This window comes from Erinaceus europaeus, chromosome 3, assembly GCF_950295315.1.
Source record: "Erinaceus europaeus chromosome 3, mEriEur2.1, whole genome shotgun sequence".
Lineage (NCBI taxonomy): Eukaryota > Metazoa > Chordata > Mammalia > Eulipotyphla > Erinaceidae > Erinaceus > Erinaceus europaeus.
Window position 1 is genome coordinate 83,242,921 of NC_080164.1, and position 21,532 is coordinate 83,264,452.

General features: G+C 38.9%; 1 pseudogene; it reads right to left on the minus strand.

Annotated features, from left to right (window-relative positions):
* Positions 1-13,611: 13,611 nt before the first annotated feature.
* Positions 13,612-16,410, minus strand: LOC103128204 (securin-like; annotated as a pseudogene).
* Positions 16,411-21,532: the final 5,122 nt, after the last annotated feature.

Sequence of the window (21,532 nt, forward strand, 5' to 3'; positions counted from 1 at the left end):
TTTCAGTCACCAGGTTCCAGATGCTATCAGGATGTGACCAGACTTCCCTGGACAGACAACATCACCAATGTGCCTTGAAGCTCCACTTCCCCAGAGCCCTGCCCCACTAGGGAAAGAAAGAGACAGGTTAGAAGTATGGATCGGCCTGTCAACACCCATGTTCAGCGGGGAAGCAGTTACAGAAGCCAGACTTTCAACCTTCTACATCCCACAATGATCTTGGGTTTATACTTCCAGAGGGTTAAAGAATAGGAAAGCTATCAGGGGAGGGGATGGGATACAAAGTTCTAGTGGTGGGAATTTTGTGAAGTTGTACCCCCTCTTATCCTATGGTTTTGTCAATGTTTCCTTTTTATAAATAATTTAAAAATTATTTAGGGTTTGGGTAGTAGCTAACACAGTAGAGTGTGAATTTTGGCATGCACTAGGACCTGGGTTCAAATCTTCACTTGTGTCCCAATACCACATTATTTTAACTAGTATTACTTTGTAATATAAACGAAGTAAGGAGTTGTGATGCCTCCATTTTCTTTTTCCTTAGGAAAGCTTTTGCTATTCATGGGTTTTTATAGTTCCAACATAAATTTTTGGATAAGTTGTTCAATTTTCTCGAAATATGTCCTTGGGATTTTTAATAGGGACTGCCTTGAACCTATAGATTGCTTTTGGCAGGATTGACATTTTAATGATATTCATTCTTTATAGTCATGAATAAGGGATCTTCTTCCATTTCTTTTTTTTAATATTTTATTTTATTTATTTATTCCCTTTTGTTGCCCTTGTTTTTTTGTTGTTGTTGTTGTTGTAGTTATTATTGTTGTTGTCGTTGTTGGATAGGACAGAGAGAAATGGAGAGAGGAGGGGAAGACAGAGAGGAGGAGAAAAAGATAGACACCTGCAGACCTGCTTCACCGCCTGTGAAGCAACTCCCCTGCAGGTGGGGAGCCGGGGTTCGAACCGGGATCCTTATGCCGGTCCTTGTGCTTTGCGTCACCTGTGCTTAACCCACTGCGCTACAGCCTGACTCCCCTTCTTCCATTTCTTTGTGTCATCCTCTGTTTCTTTTAACAGTGTCTTATAGTTTTCATTGAAAAGGCCCTTCACCACCTTTATTAGATTTATTTTTAGGAATTTTATCATTTTGGGCTTGATTGTGAATGGGATTGCTTCCTTCAGTTTTGTTTCTTCTGGCCCATCTTTTGCATGGAAAAATGCCACAGATTTGTGGGTATTGATTTTATAACCTGCTACTTTACTGAATTTATTGATGATTTCCAATAGTTTCTTGGTAGACTTTTTGTAATGTAACAGCATATCATCTGCAAATAATGATAGTTTGATTTCATCCTTTCCAACTTGAATTCCTTTGATATCTCTTTCTTGCCTCGTTGCAATGGTAAGGACTTCTAGAATTCTGGTGAATAGAAGTGGTGAGAGTATATAGATCCTTGCTAAGTAGAAGTGGTGAGAGTAGAGTTCCTGATTTTAGGGGCAAAGCTATCAATTTTTTCCTATTGAGCATGATGTTAGCCATGGGTTTGTCATATATTATATTCAAGAAGTTTCCTTCCACTCACAATTTCTTGAGGGCCTCTGTCATAAACAGGTGTTGGAACCTGTCAAATACTTTTTCTACATCAGTTGATAAAATCATGATATCATATGGTATTGATATACACTCCTATTAACTTATAGCCTCATAAATCTTATTTAAAAATCATGTATTTTTTATTTTGCTTTTTGTTGATATGGTAGATTACATTGACTTGCAAATATTGAATCATCCCTGTTTCCCAGGGATGAATCCCACTTGGTCTTCATGGATTAATCTCTTGATATGTCATTGAATTCAATTACCTAGGATTTTTTGAGGATCTTTGCATCAGTGTTCATCAGAGATGTAGGTTGATAGTTTTCTTTTTTTAATTTTTATTTATAAAAAGGAAACACGGACAAAAAACAGGATAAGGGGTACAACTCCACACAATTCCCAACACCAGAACTCCATATCCCATCCCCTTCCTCGATAGCTTTCCTATGCTTTATCCCTCTGGGAGTATGGACCCAGTGTCATTATGGGGTGCAGAAGGTGGAAGGTCTGGCTTCTGTAATTGCTTCCCTGATGAACATGGGCATTGACAGGCTAATACATACTCCCAGCCTACCTTTCTCTTTCCCTAGTGGGGCAGGGCTCTGGGGAAACAGGGCTCCAGGACATATTGGTGGAGTCATCTGCCCATGGAAGTCCTGTTGGCATCATGTTAGCATCTTTCATTAAGAACTTTATGGTGTGTGTGTGTGTTTTTTTTTTGTTTTTTTTTTTTTTTTTGGTCCTTCTACTTGCTTGCTGCATTTACTGACTCACTACAGACTATTGTGCACTTTTGTTTTCAGGTATTTATTTTGACCTAATTTAGTTTTCTTTTTTTGTGGATTCCTTTCCTGTTTGAGTTTTATATTCATGTTAGCCTCATAGGATGTATTTAGGAATGTTCCCTTTTTCTGAAAAGCTACTTCAAATTAAATCCTGCAGTGTATGAAAGAAAGCAAATTGACAGAAAAATGAAAGTACACATGCCAACATAAGATTCTGAGGAAAAGATTCTTTTCATGAAATATCAGTAAATGGCAAACACCATAAATGAGTTCTCAAGAAGCACATTGTAAATGTGAGAAGCACATAATTTTATGGCATAAGTGCATATCTGAGTTTTCTTTTCTAGTAACCATGGAACATGCTAAAATGATAAGCATGGCATTTTCTGTGAGAAAAGTAATATAATATGAACAAAGCAAAGGGAAATGAGGTAGAAACATTTTGAAGTATAGGATATCTTCTAAATTTTTAGAGTGAATTCATTAAAACTCCAGCTGTATGCTAGATCTCATGGCCTTCATCTTAGAAAACATGACTATAAGATAGCTTCTCTTGAGACTTCCAGAGTGGAGTTATAGTCTCTGAAATTTGCTCTCCCTTAGAAAACAAATATTAAAAGTAGTTATTTCTTACTAGAAAGCAATTCAGGCAACATACTTATTTTTAACTAATTGTGGTCCTAAGATATAATTTTTTTATTATTTATAAAAAGGAAACATTGACAAAACCATAGGAAAGAAGGGTATACAACTCTATACAATTCCCACCACCAAAACTCCATATCTCATCCCCTCCCCTGATAGCCTTCCTATTCTTCAACCCTCTGGGAGTATGGACCCAAGGTCATTGTGGGATGCAGAAGGTGGAAGGTCTGGCTTATATAATTGCTTCCCCAATAAACATGGGCATTGACTGGTCAATCCATACTCCCAGCCTGCCTCTATCTCTCCCTAGTGCGGCGGGGCTCTGGGGAATCAGAGCTCCAGGACACATTGGTGTAGTTGTCTGTCCAGGGAAGTCTACTTGTCATCATGCTAGCATTTGGAACCTGGTGGCTGAAAAGAGAGTTAACATATAAAGCCAAACAAATCGCTAACTAATCATGAAACTAAAGCTTGAATAGTACAGATGAAGAGTTGGGGGGGGACTCCGTTTTGTAGATAGCTAGTAGGCATATTTTAGTTATATTCGAAAGGGTCTGTGGCTATACTAGTTTTTTTTTTTTTCCCTGAGCCTGAAATCTGATATGCAGGTGGATCCAAGTTATTGTCTGGGGAGATGATGTCATGGCTGGAAAAAGGACCAGAAAGCTGGATCAGGGAAGAGAGTAGCTCCCAAATATGGGAAAGGTGTATAGATATTGTTGACTATAAACCCCATGGATTTGATGTGATCTGGGGCCCATAATCAGCTTAGGAGCCTATGTTACCTCTGCATCCATATAGATCTGAGCTCACATTAGGGGTCTTGTCTAAAAAGATTATGCTATTTGCAGTTCCAACAGATAGTCACATTTCTAGTTTCTACTTCTTAAAACAACTAGCATATATTAGAAATAAAAGATTGTTTGGTTGAGAGTGAAAAGTCTTGACCCCTATCTTAAGGAAATGGAGATGTACCCATGTGACAGTAGCAAGAAAAATCAATTGATATGCTTGAAAAGACTTTTAGAAATGCAATAGAATAAAATAGTGGTGCATTTATGATCTTGTTTTTGATGGAATGTAGGACCACAGATGAACTGATAAGGAAGCCTGAGTATTTATTCCTTTTGCACTCAAGGGAAGTTTAGAGCACATAAATCCAGTTTTCACAAAGGAAATCTTCAATGAAATCTCATATCTTAACTATTATAGACATCCAAGGCAGTCTCTTTCCAACTCTTTCAAATAATTTTGGAGTTGTTTGAGAGTCCATCTTTCTTTCCCCAGGAAATCTTATTTTGTGGATAATAAATAGGTTTCTTACACTTTTTTTTCAAAAAAAGGTAGATATTTCAATGAATTTCATCAGATCACAGCTGGTAGAAGGAAAAGCATCATTTTCTGAAGGTTGGTGATGGCACATGAACAGTGAAAACAAGAAGGGAAGAAGAGAAAAACACAAGTGGAGGTGCAGCATTTTCTGGCAATGTATTTGCTGCAAACTTAAGGGTCCACATGAAACCACTCAGGAGTGACTTAAAGGAGCTTAATACTGCTTTTTAGACCTATAGAAATCACAGGCTCACAACTGGGCAGTAGCACAGTGGGTTGAGCTCACTTGAAGCAAAGCACAAGGACCAGCACAAGGATCCCAGCTCCCCATCTGCAGGGCATCATTTCACAAGCATTGAAGCAGGTCTGTGGGTATTTATCTTTCTCTCCTCCTCTCTATCTTCACCTCCTCCCTCAATTTCTCTCTGTCCTATTCAACAACAATGACAGAAATAGCAACAATAATAACAAAAACAACAATAAACAACAAAAGCAACAAAAAGGAAAAAATAGCCTCTAGGAGCAGTGGATTTGTAGTGTAGTGCAGGTACCAGGCCCCAGAGATAACCCTGGAGGCAAAAAGAGAAAGAAATCACGGACTCTTACACACTCCACGAGCATTGGTGAAACTAGGGGAATTACTTTGTAACTTTGTAGGAGTAGGGAGTCCAACCACATTCTAAAATGCCCTGGTAGCCACAGAGACCCTGATGGGTAAGATCAGACTGCCCTGCAGGCATGAACAGTGACTTTAACCATATAGCGAAGTTCCCAGTTTCAGGAAATAGTCTGGGAAGAGCAAAAGGAGGTGTGTGCTCCTCTCCACCACCACCACTTTCCTGAAAAATGAGGGTTCTGTTTAATGGACATCAGGCACATTAATACTACTTCATTTCTTCAAAACTCACATACAAAGAAGAATCCAGCACTACCTGCTGACCAACACCTAAGAAAATACAGGTTCTACAAAATTGTGTTAACCAGATATTTTTTATGTAGATTCAGAAGAGCTACCAGAGAAAGAAATTAGAAAATACATTGCCAGAAAATTTGAAAAACTACAAATCTCTCAATTTAATATGGGGAAATAGATTAAAAAATAAATCTATGACTTCAGGGTAGGGGAGACAGCATAATGGTTATGCAAACATACTCATGTCTAAAGCTTTGAGGTCCCAGTTTCTCAAACCACCATAAATCAGAACTGAGCAGTTCTCTCAAAAGGGGGGGGGGTCAAATATAAAGTAAAAAGGAGAGAAAGAGAGAGGGAAAGACAAAGGAGGGGAGAGAGAGAAAGAAAGGAAGAAAGAAAGAGGGGAAGAAAGAAAAGAAATCCATGTTTTCAGACTCACTTGCTAGGAAAATGGATAACTTGAAAACAAGCTACAGAGTTGAAAGCATAACAGTCTCAAATACCAAATAAAGGATTTAGAGTTAGCCATCTAGAGGAGAAAACATCATAAATGGTCACCTAGTTTTGAGAGTTGACTTTCCCACAGAAAACAAATTTTACAGCAAAATATCTTAATGCATTTCATTAGAGAACAGCTGGAATTTCTGGTAAATAAAGGAGCATAACATATCTGGTGATTATGTGTGGACAGCAAGAGCTAGAGGGGAAGGAGAGATAGACTGAAACAGAAACACAACATTGTGTTGCTAGCTTCAAAAATGACAACACACTTTGACTTCAAAGTAAAAGGAGAAAAATGGTTTAAACAAAAAGGAGGCAGTTCTTCAAAGACCTCATCAGAAAAGCAAATGTCAGAATGATGGGGGTCTCAGCAGAATACAAGAGAAAGAAGAAAGTAGAACCATATTCAAGAGATATGAATATCTACAGATGTTCAAGAATGAGAGAGAGACCTCCCAAATTCCCAAATTCTAATAGAACTACACCAAGACACATCACTGCTAAATTATCAAAAGTCAATGACAAAGAAAAAAAATCTGTCAAGCTGGCAGAAAGAAGAGATGATACAACTCCTATTTTATTCTGACTTACCAATTCTTTTAAAATAAATTATTCAAAGCCGTGTGGTGGTAAATCCAGTAGAATGTGCTTGTTACAATTTGCAAGGTTCTGGGTTCAAGCCCCCCAGTCCCTACTTAAAGGAAGAAGCTTCACAAATGGTGAAGCAATGCTGCAGGTGTCAGAACTTATACAGCCAATGTAATCAGACTTGCATTAGATTTTTCTGCGGGCACAAGGAAGTCCAGGAGAGAGTGGATTGATACATTTAAGGTTCTAAAAGTCAAAAACTGTGCTAGGGAGATAGCATAATGGCTCTGTGAAAGACTTTTATGCTCAAGGATCTAAGATTCTAAGTTCATCATAATCCAGAGCTGAGTAGTGTTCTAGCCTGTCTATCATCTATCTTTCTTTATCCCTCATTAAACTAAAACAAATAAAAATATAAAAAGATCACAACTGCCCACCAGACATGCTTTGCCCTGCAATACTATCATTCAAATATGAATGAGAAATCAAAACAATGCCAGACATGGAAAAAAATAAAGGAATTTGTTTACCTTGAAAATCAGATGTGCCTTGCAAGAATTATCAAAAGGAGTGGCACAGAGAAAGAAACAAGAAATATTTAAATCTCAACAAGGTGTCATATAGTAAAAACAAACCCAGAAACATAAGCCATAAAAATATGTGACAACAGGGAGTCAAGAGGTATCACAGTGGGTTAAGCTCAGGTGGCGCAAAGCACAAGGACCAGCATAAGGATTCCAGTTAGAGCCCCAAGCTCCCCGCCTGCAGGGGAGTCGCTTCACAGGCAGTGAAGCAGGTCTGCAGGTGTCTGTCTTTCTCTCCCCCTCTGTCTTCCCCTCCTCTCTCCATTTCTCTCTGTCCTATCCAACAACAACAACATAAATAACAACGACAATAATAACTACAACCATAAAACAACAAGGGCAACAAAAGGGAATAAATTTTAAAAAAGAAATATGTGACAACTTTAAAGCCTGAAAGGGGAAGAAGAAGTGAATAGAGGATGGTCAAGCAAAGAATGGTAAAATAAAGACAGTTTTGGAAAGACTCTTATATGTATATACATTCACATGTAAATTATATATATGTATTGCTGGTAAATTGTGCAGATGCAGTCACAACTGCCATGTTGCCCCCTCAGGCTACTGCTAGTTCCCTCGAGAGTTGGGACATTCTCGGAGTGGCTGTTATGCCATGTTGTGCCCTCAGGGCATTGTCTATTTCCCCGCGATATTTGGAGTGCTTTGGTTATTCCTCCCCCCTCCCATTCTCACGAGAGTTATTATCCTATCCTGGAGTGCTATGGTTACTCCTCCCCCTTCCCATTCTCGGGAAAGCTACTCCTATAAAAGCCCTTTTTCCTCCTGCACCACGCTCTCTTGCCAGCACTTCACTCCGGTGTTCAGACGCAGGAAAGGTTACTGCGTGAGGCGGCCATTTTCGCTACCTCCACATGGCCCAACCTGCTTCTCTAGCACCAATCTCTGAGGTGCCAGCGCAAATAAAGATTTGTGTTCCCTCTTCGCTCCGGACCTCCTCTCTCTCTTCTCCGCGGTGCAAAAATGACAATGTATAACACATTTGAATGCATAGTTTTCTGTGTCTTTTTAAATTATGACATTTTCTATCTAGTACTTGAGGTTCTCTGATTTGTATTTATGTTCATGGACTCTTGTTATAGTTTATATCTGTTACCAAATGACCTGCAATTCTCTGAAGGACAACTACTGGGTAGTTTCACTCATATATGCAACATAAACTGGAACCCATGAACTTGTTAAAAAATATAGTCAAACCATTTGAAAACTATGGTGGTTACCCTTGGAGAATGGGAAGAAAAGGGGGATGCAGAACTGTGGTTTAGGGTGCATTGTGCATATATTCCCCTATAATTTCATAAGCTTGTAAACCACTATTAAATAAATAATAAAAATATTTTACACTGCTTTTCTGCTTCCCTATAGAATGTTTACCATCAATATTCACTGTAGAGAAGTATGAACATCTGAGATTCAAACAATTTTGCAGAAAAAATAGGCAGCTTCTCACAATTTCATAGATAATGGAAAAGACAAAGAACTCCAAGTCAGAGCAAATGCTATTATTACTCTCTGCACAGCAAGAAGCATAATCATCAGTTTATTTGCATTTGATCCTGCCCTGATATTCATAAGACAATGTGAAGAGGGTCAAGTAATACCTGTACTTATAATGAACTGCACTAGAGGAACACCATGATTTAAACAAAAAAATCAGAACATTTATAAGGGTCACAAAACCTTTCCGAGCTTTATCCTAGATAGAAACATTATCTGTTTACTTTACTGTGCACAAACCTGTTGTATGTTCAGAGGGAAATACTGTCTCCCGAGGTTAACAGTTCTAAGTAATGTCTTTGCTTGCAAAATATGTAGAAATGAAACCCATGGACCACTGTCTCCCAGTGCTTACTTAAGCCTTTTTCATCACAAAATTAAAACAGCCCCTTGGGATAGTAAGGAGACTTCTGGAGGTGTGGATATGGAGTAACAGCTGAATCACTTTATGCTTGCTGGTCAACTAGAAAAAAAGAACAATAAAAATTACCTGAAAACAAGATATGGCCAGGACTTCTTCAGAAACTCACCAAGTCACAGCTGTGTAGAAACAGGTGTGGCTTGTGTCCAGAAAGGGACTGAGGGAGAGATTCCCAGGACTAAAAAGCCATTCTCAGGGACAGCTGGCACCAAATTGGGAGGGTGGCAGCTAAGGCACACCACTTTAAGTGAGAGTTAAATCAACAGCTGATTTTTAAAAAATCACCTAAAAACTCATCAGTTTACCACTGTGACTTCATAAGTTTCAGTGCTTTGCCCCCACAGAGGCTTGAACAACAGCAAGGAGATCCTATATTCACATGAAAGACACTAAACTAGCCTCATGACAGGATAAAGTCTCCCCTCCCCCATGACTGTGACTTAAGTAACTCACTTAGCCACAAGTGGGTACAGGCAAGTGTGGGCAGGAATGAGGGGAAAAGTCTTGAAACTTAATAAGCCCTACTCAGTGGCAGTGAGCACCATTTTGGTACTTACAAAATGGTGCATATGGCCAGAGGGAGGAAAGCAGAGAATTCTGGTGGCCATAAATGTTGCTTTCTCTTTGAACACTAAGGAGAAAGAAATTATCCAAGGCTGTAAGCATCCCCCCAGCCCCTCATCCAAGTTTAGAACAACAGCAGGGAGGCTCTATACTAACATTAAAGACACTAAACAGCCTAGTGACACAGGATATAATCTCCCCTGCCCCACCAGGATATATAAACAGGGAAATCTACAGGTGTTTCTCTGTATCTCTCTCTATCTCTAGCTTTCCTTCCTCCTGATTTCTCTCTGTTCTATCAAATATTTAAAAAAATAAGTTAGATAAATGTTTAAAAAAAATACTAAAAGTACCCTAGACCTTGAATAAGGTTGTTATAACCATTACTTCCAAGTGGACTTGAATTGAGAGTATTATTTTATCTACTAAGTAAGAAATAATGCCAATGTATATATACACACACACACACATATATATACATATATGCACACACATACACACACACACACACACACACATATATACATTTGATGACCTTAAGGGAGACATTGACAGCAACCAATATTAGCTGGAGACTACAACACAGAACTCACAGCAGGAGACAGATGATGAGGGCAAAAAATCAACAAGGAAATAGAGGCCTTAAATGAAGTCATAGATGAAATAAACCTAATAGATATATTCAGAGTCTTTCATCCTCAAAAAATAAAATGAATATACATTCTTTTCAAGTACACATGGTACATTCTCAAGGATCAACTAAGTGTTGGGACACAAAGACAAACTTAATACATGAATTTTGAATTCATAAAAAGTCTTTTCTTACTATAAGGTGGTAAGATTAGAAATCAAAAACAAAAGAGACCTTTCAGAGGTGGGGCTACAGAGTAGCAGCAGCTGTATCTCTTTCCTCTCCTGGTTAACTAATAGTAACAAAGAAGGGAGTTAGTGGTAGTGCAGTGGGTTAACCGCATGTGGCACAAAGTGCAAGGACCGGCTAAGGATCCTGGTTCAAGCCCCCAGCACCCCACCTGCAGGGGAGTTGCTTCATGGTGAAGCAGGTCTGCAGGTGTCTATCTTTCTCTTCCCCTCTCTGTCTTCCCCTCCTCTCTCCATTTCTGTCTGTCCTGTCTAACAACAACATAAATAACAACAATAATAATAACAACAAAAAAAAGGGCAACAAAAGGGATGATAAATTTAAAAAAAAAAATTTTTAAAGAATAACAAAGAAGATCACCTAAGAATACAACAAGACAAGACTCGGAATACTTTGGGAATTCACCAAGTCACGTGTTAAGTGAAAACACATGTGGCTCATGGACAGAGAGGGGCCTAAAGAGAGATTCCTGGGGATGAAAGCCTGTGTCTACTCAGCTAATATGTAATGATATGTTAACATATCCTTCCATCATATTTTTACTCTCATGATGACTCCTCAATCCAACCTATATTTTTACAACTTTTATACTGACAACACACCTTTCTTCTTGAAACTCTCACCCTGGAATTCCTGAGAAAAAGTGGCTGCAACTTTCTTCCCTCTCTCCCTTTCCCCTTCCCTTGTCTGTTTTCTAATTTCTCTTCTGCTCCTCTATATTACACTCCAGTTTTCTTCTGATCTTAAACTTCTTTGATCACTCTATGCTCCAACCCTAGGTGGATCTTGTCTATCACCGTTCTTTAATACCTTGATCTTCAGTTCCATATAGCCACCCTTCTTTTGACTTGAATATGCTCAGTTGTCATTTGTCTTTACCACTGCACAGTTATAATGGATAAAATTCAAACCTGAGCACTTTGTTTTTCAGAAGTCTTCTGCTTAAAGCCAGTCTAACGTTGCTACAGAGAAGCATCCGTCCATTGTGTAATTAGAAAGCAAACACTCCTTCCATGAGCAACTTTCCTTCCTTCCATCCACCAGACATTTTCCACGACATAGTAGTAACTTTGTTAGGTTAATGTATTCTCACCAGCATCTTGAAAATTATTGATTTCACAATGGAAATAGAGTTCATCTGTGGTATGAATGGCATCACTTAAGGCAGCACCATCAGACAGTGATAGTCACTCTGATGGTCCAAGCTGTGGCTAATTTCTCTGTTAAGAAGTGCAGCAACATTTATCCAGGCATTGATTCTGAATGTGCAGTGCACTTTGCAGAATGAAATAATTTACCCCACCATTAGACACTATCACGTAAGGAAACAGAGGAAGGGAAATAGTACATTATTAAGATCACACTCTTGAAATCTTCAGGAAGGAGAAGGTACAGTATCACAACATTCCTGCCCCCTCCTCCCCCCCAGTTTTGTTTACTTACTTGTAAGAGAGAATCAGAGACTCACTTTGACACATGCAGTATTGGGAATCAAACTTAGGGCCTCAGGCTTAAAAGTTCAACACTTTCATCACTGGACCCCTTCCTGGGTCACTTCACAGCATTCTTCTCAGTGTGAAATTCATAGGAAAGAAAGGAAAATGGCTCTGGGAAGCAGGTTTTAATATTCTCACTCCTGGCAGCCTGTCTCTTTAAAATGCAAATTTTGACACTGCAAAGACAAAGCTGACTTTGAACAAATAAAAAAGAGGCTCTGTAATTTCCCAGCCTGGAAGAACAATAAACAAATCGCAATGGGTGATGTGGCTGTACAAATGCAGATTAAAAAGGCAACTTGAGAGAGAACAGTGGTATTCAAGACAACTGTTAACACTTGACGACTTATAGATCATTTCATAAAGTGTAGCTTAGAGCAAAGTCTTTTTCCTGCAAACTAGAGCTGTATGTACTTGAGTCTCTCATAAGCATCAAGTGCAATTCCTAGCCAGCTTTCCTGGCACACGAATCTTTGTCCCAAATATTTTGGGACTTATTTTAAGGACTATGAGAATTATCAGTTAAGTGGCATCACTTTGGAAATTTCACTTTTGGCATTGACCCAGAAAGTATATTCATATTGTATTCCTTTAAAATCAAGAATTTCCAGAAGGGATAGGTAGGAAACACACCTGTTAAGAAAGGATCTGGGTTTGAACCCCTGCTCCCCACCTGCAGGGCATCTGCTTCATGAGCTGTTAAACAGGTCTGCAGGTCTCGGTCTCTCCTTCTCTCTCTCTCTCTCTCTCCCCCCCCCCCTCTCTCTTTCTCTCTCTCTCTCTCTTTTTCTCTCTCTCTCTCTCTTCCTCTCTCTCTCTCCCCCTCATCCTCTTTCAATTTAGTAGTGCCTGCATTGAACCCCAGAAATAATCCTGGTGGTAATAAAAAAATTAATTAATAAATAAACAATAAAATTTAAAAATAATTTACAGAGGGCATGGCCATAGAGAAGCAGCAACTGAAAGATCACACCCATGAACAGCTAGCTAAAGCAACGGGGGAGGGGAAGGATGGAAACTCACAATGTTTGAAGGAACTCACTGAGGCAGAGGTGGGTACAGGCATACACAGTAAAACAGGGCACAGGAAAAACTTGTGAAAATGGGCATCAGCAGCCAACAGTCAGCAGCTAGCACCACTTGGTACAGACACACAGCACAATACAGGTGTGGCCAGAAAAGGCAAGGAAAAACCTGGTTAGAAACTAAAAATGTGCAGCCTATTCAGACTGCAGCAGAGGACTTTCAGGGGCCTGAGTCCAGTCTGAAACAAGAACTTATTCTGTCTACACCTACTCAAGATTATACAGAAGACCCTCCATTTCATGCAATGGCATATAAGCAATGTAGCTGCAGTGCCACCTGCTGGCTGAACTGCAAAAACCACACTTAACCAAAAGGAAAATTCACTGTTCAAACCTCTCAAAGATTTTGAAAAGAAAGTCTGAGTTTGAATTCAGAAAGTTTACTGTAGAGATAATTCAGAACTCTAGCAATAATACACAGACAAAGATTCAAGATCTCAGAGATCATTTCACCAGATTTACAAGACACACAGGAAAAAAACTCCACATAGAAATCCAGGATAAGAAAGACACTTTGTCTGGTAAATGGTATGTGAAGATCTTCTCCTATTCTGTGGGGAGGGGGGCTCTCTTTGTTTAGATGATGGTTCCTTTTGCTGTGCAGAAGATTTTCTTTTTTTTAGTCTGCTAAAAAAATAATTGTATTAATAAATAACTACTTTATTAATACAAAGTTAGACACACACAAACCACAAAGTGTTAAGTTTAAAAAGGTCAGTCATAGCAAATAGGTGTCTATTCAACGTCCAAGGCTGACAGAATGCTAGAAGGAGACTGGAACATATCAGAATCCCAAAGTGGGGTGTTGTTTTCTCCGGGCTGGCTTCATGGGTGGGAGACAGAGATGACCAGAAACACATAGCTGAGCGGAGAAGCAGTATTCTTTATTCACCAGCGAATGGTTCAAAAAGCTAATCTAATCTAATCACAACCCAATTCTGTCCTGATTCTCTCTCTCCTCCAGCCCCAGCATCCGGAACCAAGGAAGTACTAGGATAGGGGGTGGGGAGAAGGAAGAAGCACAAACTAGCAAAGACTAAACCAAAATCTCCCAGAAGCAGGGGAAGTGAGACCAAACCAATGTAACAGAATGACCATGTAAATAGACCACAATGTCAAGCAATGTAACAGAAGGGATCCCAGAAGCAGAACTAGAAGCATACCAACAATTCCCCCTTTTCTTTTTAACTAATTGACCATAGTATCAGAAGTGTGGGGTGAACAGAAACCTATATGGTACAGGCATTTTCAAAAAAAAAAAAACTGGCACAAACATGGAGGAACAAGTAAGCAAGCAACAAGAACCAGTGTGATGACAAGGGAAGGCCTGAGGGGGGGCGTTTCTTGCCTCTGTAGTCAAGACTTATCAAGCTAAAGGACATTTCTTGCCTCTGTGGGCTTCTCTTGCCTCTGGAGCGTTTCTTGCTTCGACGGGCGTTTCCTGCCTCTGTGGGCATTACCTAGCGAGGAGGGATATGGCCTATAGAATCCCAAGGCAGCTGGCTGCAGTCAGTCTTTGAGAAACCCAGCAGCACAAAGGGAAGCTGCTGCAGAGTTATGCAAAGTGTCCAAGAGGTGTACCAGTGAGTTTGATAGAAGGGCCAGTCTAAAGCAGATGTCCAGGAAGAAATGCCAGGGGGTGAAACGTTGCATGAGGAAGGTCAGCCACTGGAATTCCACATTTCTGTAGAGAACTTGACAGCTGTAATTCACTTACTTGTGAAACAAAACTTGTAGCAGTTTAGAAGTTTACCACAAATAACTCCATTATAACTGGAAGTCCTTTCTAGTATGTTTTTAAGGTTGCTTAAACAGTTTAAACAATAAAATGTGGAAAGGTAAACAGAAGAACCATGGTTTAAAGCCTCAGGCAGGAGAATCATTAGCATAACTATTGTGCAACCTATAGTTCCTAATTGAGAAGGTATTTAAGAGCTTTACATATCAATAACATCCTTTCTTACCTTTTGTTAAACCCGTATAAGATGGAGACACACCCTAGGTATGCACAGGTTTTTTAGACCACATTAGTTAAAATATATTGATTTTTAACTAATTTTTACCTCAGACTTTAAATGTAAGTTAATTTTACCTTTATGAGAATTATGTTGAAGCCTTTTTTCATTTAACTTTGCCTGGTAAGAATGTAGCCTTAAAGTTACAGTTCTAACCTTAAAGTTAATGTTTACCAAACTTCAAACACACACATAGTTTGAATTCAGAAAGTTTACTGTAGAGATAATTCAAAACTCTAGCAATAATATACAGACACAGATTCAAGATCTCAGAGGTCATTTCACCAGATTTACAAGACACACAGGAAAAAAACTCCACATAGAAATCCAGGATAAGAAAGACACTTTGTCTGGTAAATGGTATGTGAAGATCTTCTCCTATTCTGTGGGGAGGGGGGCTCTCTTTGTTTAGATGATGGTTCCTTTTGCTGTGCAGAAGATTTTCTTTTTTTTAGTCTGCTAAAAAAATAATTGTATTAATAAATAACTACTTTATTAATACAAAGTTAGACACACACAAACCACAAAGTGTTAAGTTTAAAAAGGTCAGTCATAGCAAATAGGTGTCTATTCAATGTCCAAGGTTTACAGAATGCTAGAAGGAGACTGAAACATATCAGAATCCCACAGTGGGGTGTTGTTTTCTCCAGGCTGTTTTCATCGGGGGAGACAGAGACAACCAGAAACACATGGCTGAGCAGAGAAGCAGTATTTCTTTATTCATGAGCGAATGGTTCAAAAAACTAATCTAATCTAATCACAACCCAATTCTGTCCTGACTCTCTCTCCTTTGGCCGCAGCGTCCAGAACCAAGGAAGTATGTAGGAGGCAGGGAGAAGGAAGAAGTGAGAACTAGCAAAGACTAAACCAAAATCTCCCGGAGGCAGGGGGAGTGAGACCAAACCAATGTAACAGAATGACCATGTAAATAGACCACAACGTCAAGCAATGTAACAGAAAGGATCCCAGAAGCAGAACCAGAAGCATACCAACAGTGGGGTGGGCATCTTCACAGGGGAAGGGGGACCCAGGTTCAGCAGTTTATCAAGTTCCTCTCCTCCTCAAGAGTCATGAGGGGCATGCCACTCAAGGGCAGCTATGCAATCTGATGTTCTTCAAGCAGGTCGAAGCTCACAAAATCTGGAGGATTAAATGGAAATAACTTTTCTATTTCTGGATAGGTGTAATCTGAGACAGGAGTAGTGCTCTTTGCTTTAACAGTCCTCTCCATTAACTCTTGGGCAGAGAAAGTTTTCTGTTTCTGTTTAAGGGGTCCTTTAGTCTGTACAGACTTTCCTATGGTTCTATTCACAGTTCCCAAAGCCTTTCTTTCAGTTTTGGGTAGGCTGGCATAGCATCAAGCAGCTTGACAACATGTGATATTGAAAGCTGAGATCTCCCATCTAAAGCTCTGGCTGAAGGCCCAGACTCCATCCTTGGCAGCCAAAGGGGTGTCTAGTTCTCCGTTTTGCTTATAGACAAAGATAAGACTGGCCATTCTGAATCTGGGTCCTGGCCACACTAGAATCAACAGCCCAATTCAACCAAAACCCCCAAAGCTTTTCAATTTGATTTAGTCCCATTAATTTCTTTTTGATTTTGTCTTCCTTGCTATTGGATTTCTATCATCAAAGATGCCCTTGAGGTTTAGATGGGAAAGTATTCCAGCAATGTTTTCCTTTAAATATTTAATATGTTTTGGTCTCACATCCAGGTCCTTGATCTATTTGGAGTTGACTTTTGTTTCTGATGATATAAAGTGGTTCCGTTTCATTCTTCTGCATGTTTCAACCCAATTTCCCCAGCACAACTTATTGAAGAGAGCCTCCATTATCCATTTAATACTTTAAGCCCCCTTATCAAAGATTAGATGTTCATAGTTGTGGGGTTTTAGTTCTGGGCTTTCAATTCTGTTCCAATGGTCTGTGTGCCTATTTTTGTTCCAATACCAGGCTGTTTTGATAATGACGGCCTTATAATATAGTTTGAGATTTGGGACTGTGATGCCTCCATTTCTGTTTCTTTTCCTCCAGATGTTTTGGCAATTCTAGGTGTTTTCTGGTTCCAGATAGATTATTGTAATTTTTGTTCTATTCTCTTAAATAAGTTTGGTGGAACTTTGATGGGTATCATGTTAAATTTGTATATGGCTCTGGGAAGAATATTCATTTTGATAATATTAATTCTTCCAATCCATGAGCATGGGATGTCTTTTCATTTCTTGGTATCAGTTTCTATTTCCTTAAAGAGTGATTCATAGTTTTAAATATACAAATCTTTCACTTATTTGGTCAGCTTTATTCCTAGGTGTTTTATTGATTTTGCTGCAACAGTGAATAGGAGTGATTTCTGGATAACCTCTTTTTCAAATTTAGTGTTCACATAAAGAAATGCACTGATTTTTGTACATTGATTTTGTAGCCTGACACCTTGCCATATTGCCTAATAACTTCCAGTAGTTTTCTGCTGCATTCTTTAGGTTTTTCTATGTATACTATCATATCATCTGCAAATTGTGAGAGCTTGCCTTCTTCCTTTTCAGTCTGTATTCCTTTGATTTCTTTCTCTTGCCTGATTGCTATGGCAAGAACTTTCAATACTATGTTGAAGAGTAATGGTGATAATAAACAGCCCTGTCTAGTCCCCAATCTGAGGGGAAATGCTTTCAGCTTCTGTCCATTGAGTATGATGTTGGCTGTAGGTTTGCTATATATGGACTCTACTATCTTGATGAATTTCCCATCTATTCCCATTTTTTGCAGTGTTTTGAGCATGAATGGGTGTTGGATTTTGTCAAAGGCTTTCTCTGCATCTATTGAGATAATCATGTGGTTTTTGGTTTTGCTTTTATTGATGTGGTGAATGGCATTGATTGACATATGTATTTTGAACCAGCCTTGCATTCCTAGGATAAACAGCACTTGGTCATGATGAACAATCTTTTGATATACTGCTATATTCGGTTGGCCAGGATCTTGTTCAATATTTTGGCATCTATGTTCATCAGAGATATTGGTCTGTAGTTTTCCTTTTTTGTAGTGTCCCTATGCTTTTAGTATCAGGGTGATGTTGGCTTCATAAAAGGTAGAAGGGAGTTTTCCTGTTTTTCAATCTTGTTTAATTTTCAAAGAACCAACATTTGAATTCATTGATCTTCTGTATGGTTCTCTTATTTTCACTGTTGTTTATTTCTGCTCTAATTTTAGTGATTTCCATCCTTCTGGTTGCTTTAAGGTTCCTTTGTTCCTCTCACTCTATGTCCTTAATTCATGCAGTAAGGTCATTGTGCTTTTTCTTGCTCTCTAATGTTTGATTGTATGGCTATGAGTTTCCCTCTCAGTACTGCTTTAGATGTGTCCCAAATATTTTGATAGCTTATGTCTTCATTTTCATTTGTTACCAGAAACATTTGAATTTCTTGCTTGAGTGCCTCTCTGACCCAGCGGTTATTAAGCAGCATGTTGTTGAGGTTTCAAATTCTGTGACTTTTAGTAATTTTCTGTTTGTTGTTGAATGTTAGTTTTACTCCACTGTGGTCAGAGAAGATACTTGGGATGATTTCGATGCTCTTGAATTTGTTGATACTGTCTTTGTGACCTAACATGTGGTATATCCTTGAGTATATGCTGTGTGGCTTTGAAAAGAATATGTATTCCCTTCATCTCCACTATTCCAACCTTTGGGTCTATGATTGCTCAACAATTTGTTTGGCTTTGTATGTTAACTCCCCTTTCAGCCACCAGGTTCCAAATGCCATCAGGATGCTGGCCAGGCTTCCCTGGATTGAAGACCCCACCAATGTGTCCTGGAGCTCTGCTTCCCCAGAGACCCACCCTACAAGGGAAAGAGAGAGGCATACTGGGAGTATGGATCAACCAGTCAACACCCATGTTCAGCAGGGAAGCAATTACAGAAGCCAGACCTTCCACCTTCTGCAACCCACAATGACCCTGGGTCCATGCTCCCAGAGGGATAGAGAATGGGAAAACTACTGGGGATGGGATAGGATATGGAGATTGGGTGGTGGGAATTGTGTGGGGTTGTACCCCCCATCCTATGACTTTATTAATGTCTCCTTTCTTAAATAAAAATAAATAAATAAACAATATGTATTCCAGTTTTTGGGGGTGAAGAACTCTGAAAATGTCCAGGAGGTCTAATCTGTCCATCTCTTCATTTAATTCTTTTGTTGCTTTGTTGATTCTCTGCTTTGTTGATCTGTCTAAAGTGTGAGAGTAGCATATTGATGTCTCCCACTATTATTGTATTACTATTGATGTATTTTTTAGTTCTTTCAGTAGGTGTTTGATGTATTTAGATGGTCCCTCACTGGATGCATAGATGTTAATAATTGTTAAATCTTCTTGATTGATCCTCTAATCATTATGTAATGGCCTTGCCCATCTTTTATTACTTTATTTAATTAAAATCTATTGTGTCAGAGATGAAAATGGTTGTTCCTGCCTTTTTTGTGTGTGGTCCATTACCCTGTAGGATAGTTTTCCATCTTTCCACTTTAATTCTGTTTGTCTTGTTGGGTCAGGTGGGATTCTTGCACACAACATATGGTTGGATTGTGTTTTTTGATCCATCCTCCCACTCTGTGGCTTTTAATGGGTGAGTTTAAGCCATTGTCATTTATTGATATTATGGATTTAATGTATTGTAGTGCCATTATTCAACAATTTTTTATTTGCTCCGATATATGGCAAGTATTACGGTGATGTTCTTGTTTACAAGAGGTCTTTTAGTACTTCTTTTAGGGCAGGCTTGGTGATGGTTGCCTCCTTTAACTGTTGCCTATCTGAGAAGCTTTTGATGCCTCCATCTAGTTTGAATGAAAGTCTAACAGGATATATTATCCTTGGTTGAAACCCTTTTTCATTCAGGGCTCAGTAGATATCTTGTCATTCTCTTCTGGCTTTTAGAGTTTGAGTGGAGAAATCGCTGATAGTCTTATGGGTTTTCCCCTATATGAGACATTTTTCTCTTGCAGCCTTTAGGGTTCTTTATTTATCCTTACTTCTTTTCATTATAACTATGATGTGTCTTGGTGTCTTCAGGTCTGGGCTGATTCTGTTTGGGACCCTCTGGGCCTCTTGGATCTTAATGTCTTTTCTTTTTTTTAGGTCTGGAAGTTTTTATCTATTATTTCCTCTAGAATGTTTACTTCCCCTTCCTCTCTTTCTTCCTCTGGAAGGCCAATTATACAAATATTAATTCTTTTGAGATCATCCTATATATCTCTGTTGTTATTATCAGTGTCTCTCAATCTCTTTTTTAGCTTTTACCCCCTTCATAGTTTTCTCTACCTCATCCTCTGTCTGGCTAATTCTGTTTTCTACTTCTGTTAATCTGCTTTCCCTCTCCTCAGCTTCCTTCTTCAGTCAGTTATAGTATTAGCTTGTTCTGCTATTGACCTTTTAGCTCAACTATTCAGTTCTCTAACTACCTGTAGGTAGCTGGTATTTTCCTTGAGGGTCTATTCAGTTCTATAATTACCTGTAGGTAGCTAGTATTTTCCTTGAGGGTCTCATCTGTTGTTTCCCTAATTCTGATAGCCCTTTCCTCCATAGTTGCCATTTCTGTGATTATTAAGTTTATTATTTCTTACATACTTTTCTTATCTATGGTTACTTCTGACTGATCTGGAGTTTCTTCTGGGCTCCTGTCCTGATTCATTGTGGTAGCAGTTTTATTTACTCTTGATTTAACCATTTTTTTTTTATTGATGTGGTTTGTATTCTTCTGTTCTGTCATTCTTCAGTTGTTGTGTTTTGAGTACTAGCCAGACTATACTAAATACTTTTCACAAATGCAGTCACAAACCTCAGAAATTACAACAATAGCAACTGAAGTAAGGGTTGATGCAGTTCAACCAATACCGCTTAGCCAAACAACACCTCCAGAACAAGAAAAATTAACAATCAAAACCAAAAGAAAAGAAAGAGAAAGGAAAAAGGGGGAAGCAAGAGTAGACAATTATGCATATCTACTGTCCACTATGAGTTCTAGGGATATCAAGAGGAGAAAGGAAAGTAGAAAAGAGATACACACAGAGAGTTCACTCTGAGTCAGATTTCTTCCCCAAAATAATTCACAAACAAGTGTCAGTGAATTCAAAAGCAAAAAAATGAAGAAAAGAAGAAAGAAGGGGAGGAAGAGCAGTGAAATAAAAGAGGGTTTTTTTTTTTTAATTAGCTAGGAAGAGAGATAAAGGAAGGTGAAGGGAAGAGGGAGAGAGAAACAAGTTCCTCCCACAATGGATAGGACACTCAGGCAACAGCAGTTAATTTTGGTCATCCTGAAGAGGAGGGAAAAGTGACACATATATGTATTAATAATAGTAATAATAAAATAAAATAGAGTAAAAAACCCTAATAGTCAGTCTGCAACTTGGACCACTCCAGATTGGCTGCATGCAGCCTAAGCAAAGACAACCAATTATAAGAAATATATATATATATATCCATGTAATCTTTCCCAGACAGGGCTGAGACTCTGATTGGTCATGTATTTTGTCACTCAAATAGGGCTCTAGTCACCTAAAAAAAAAAAAAGAAAGAAAGAAAGAAAGGGTTTGGAATGACACCCCTGCTGCGCCAGGAATCTTGGTAAAG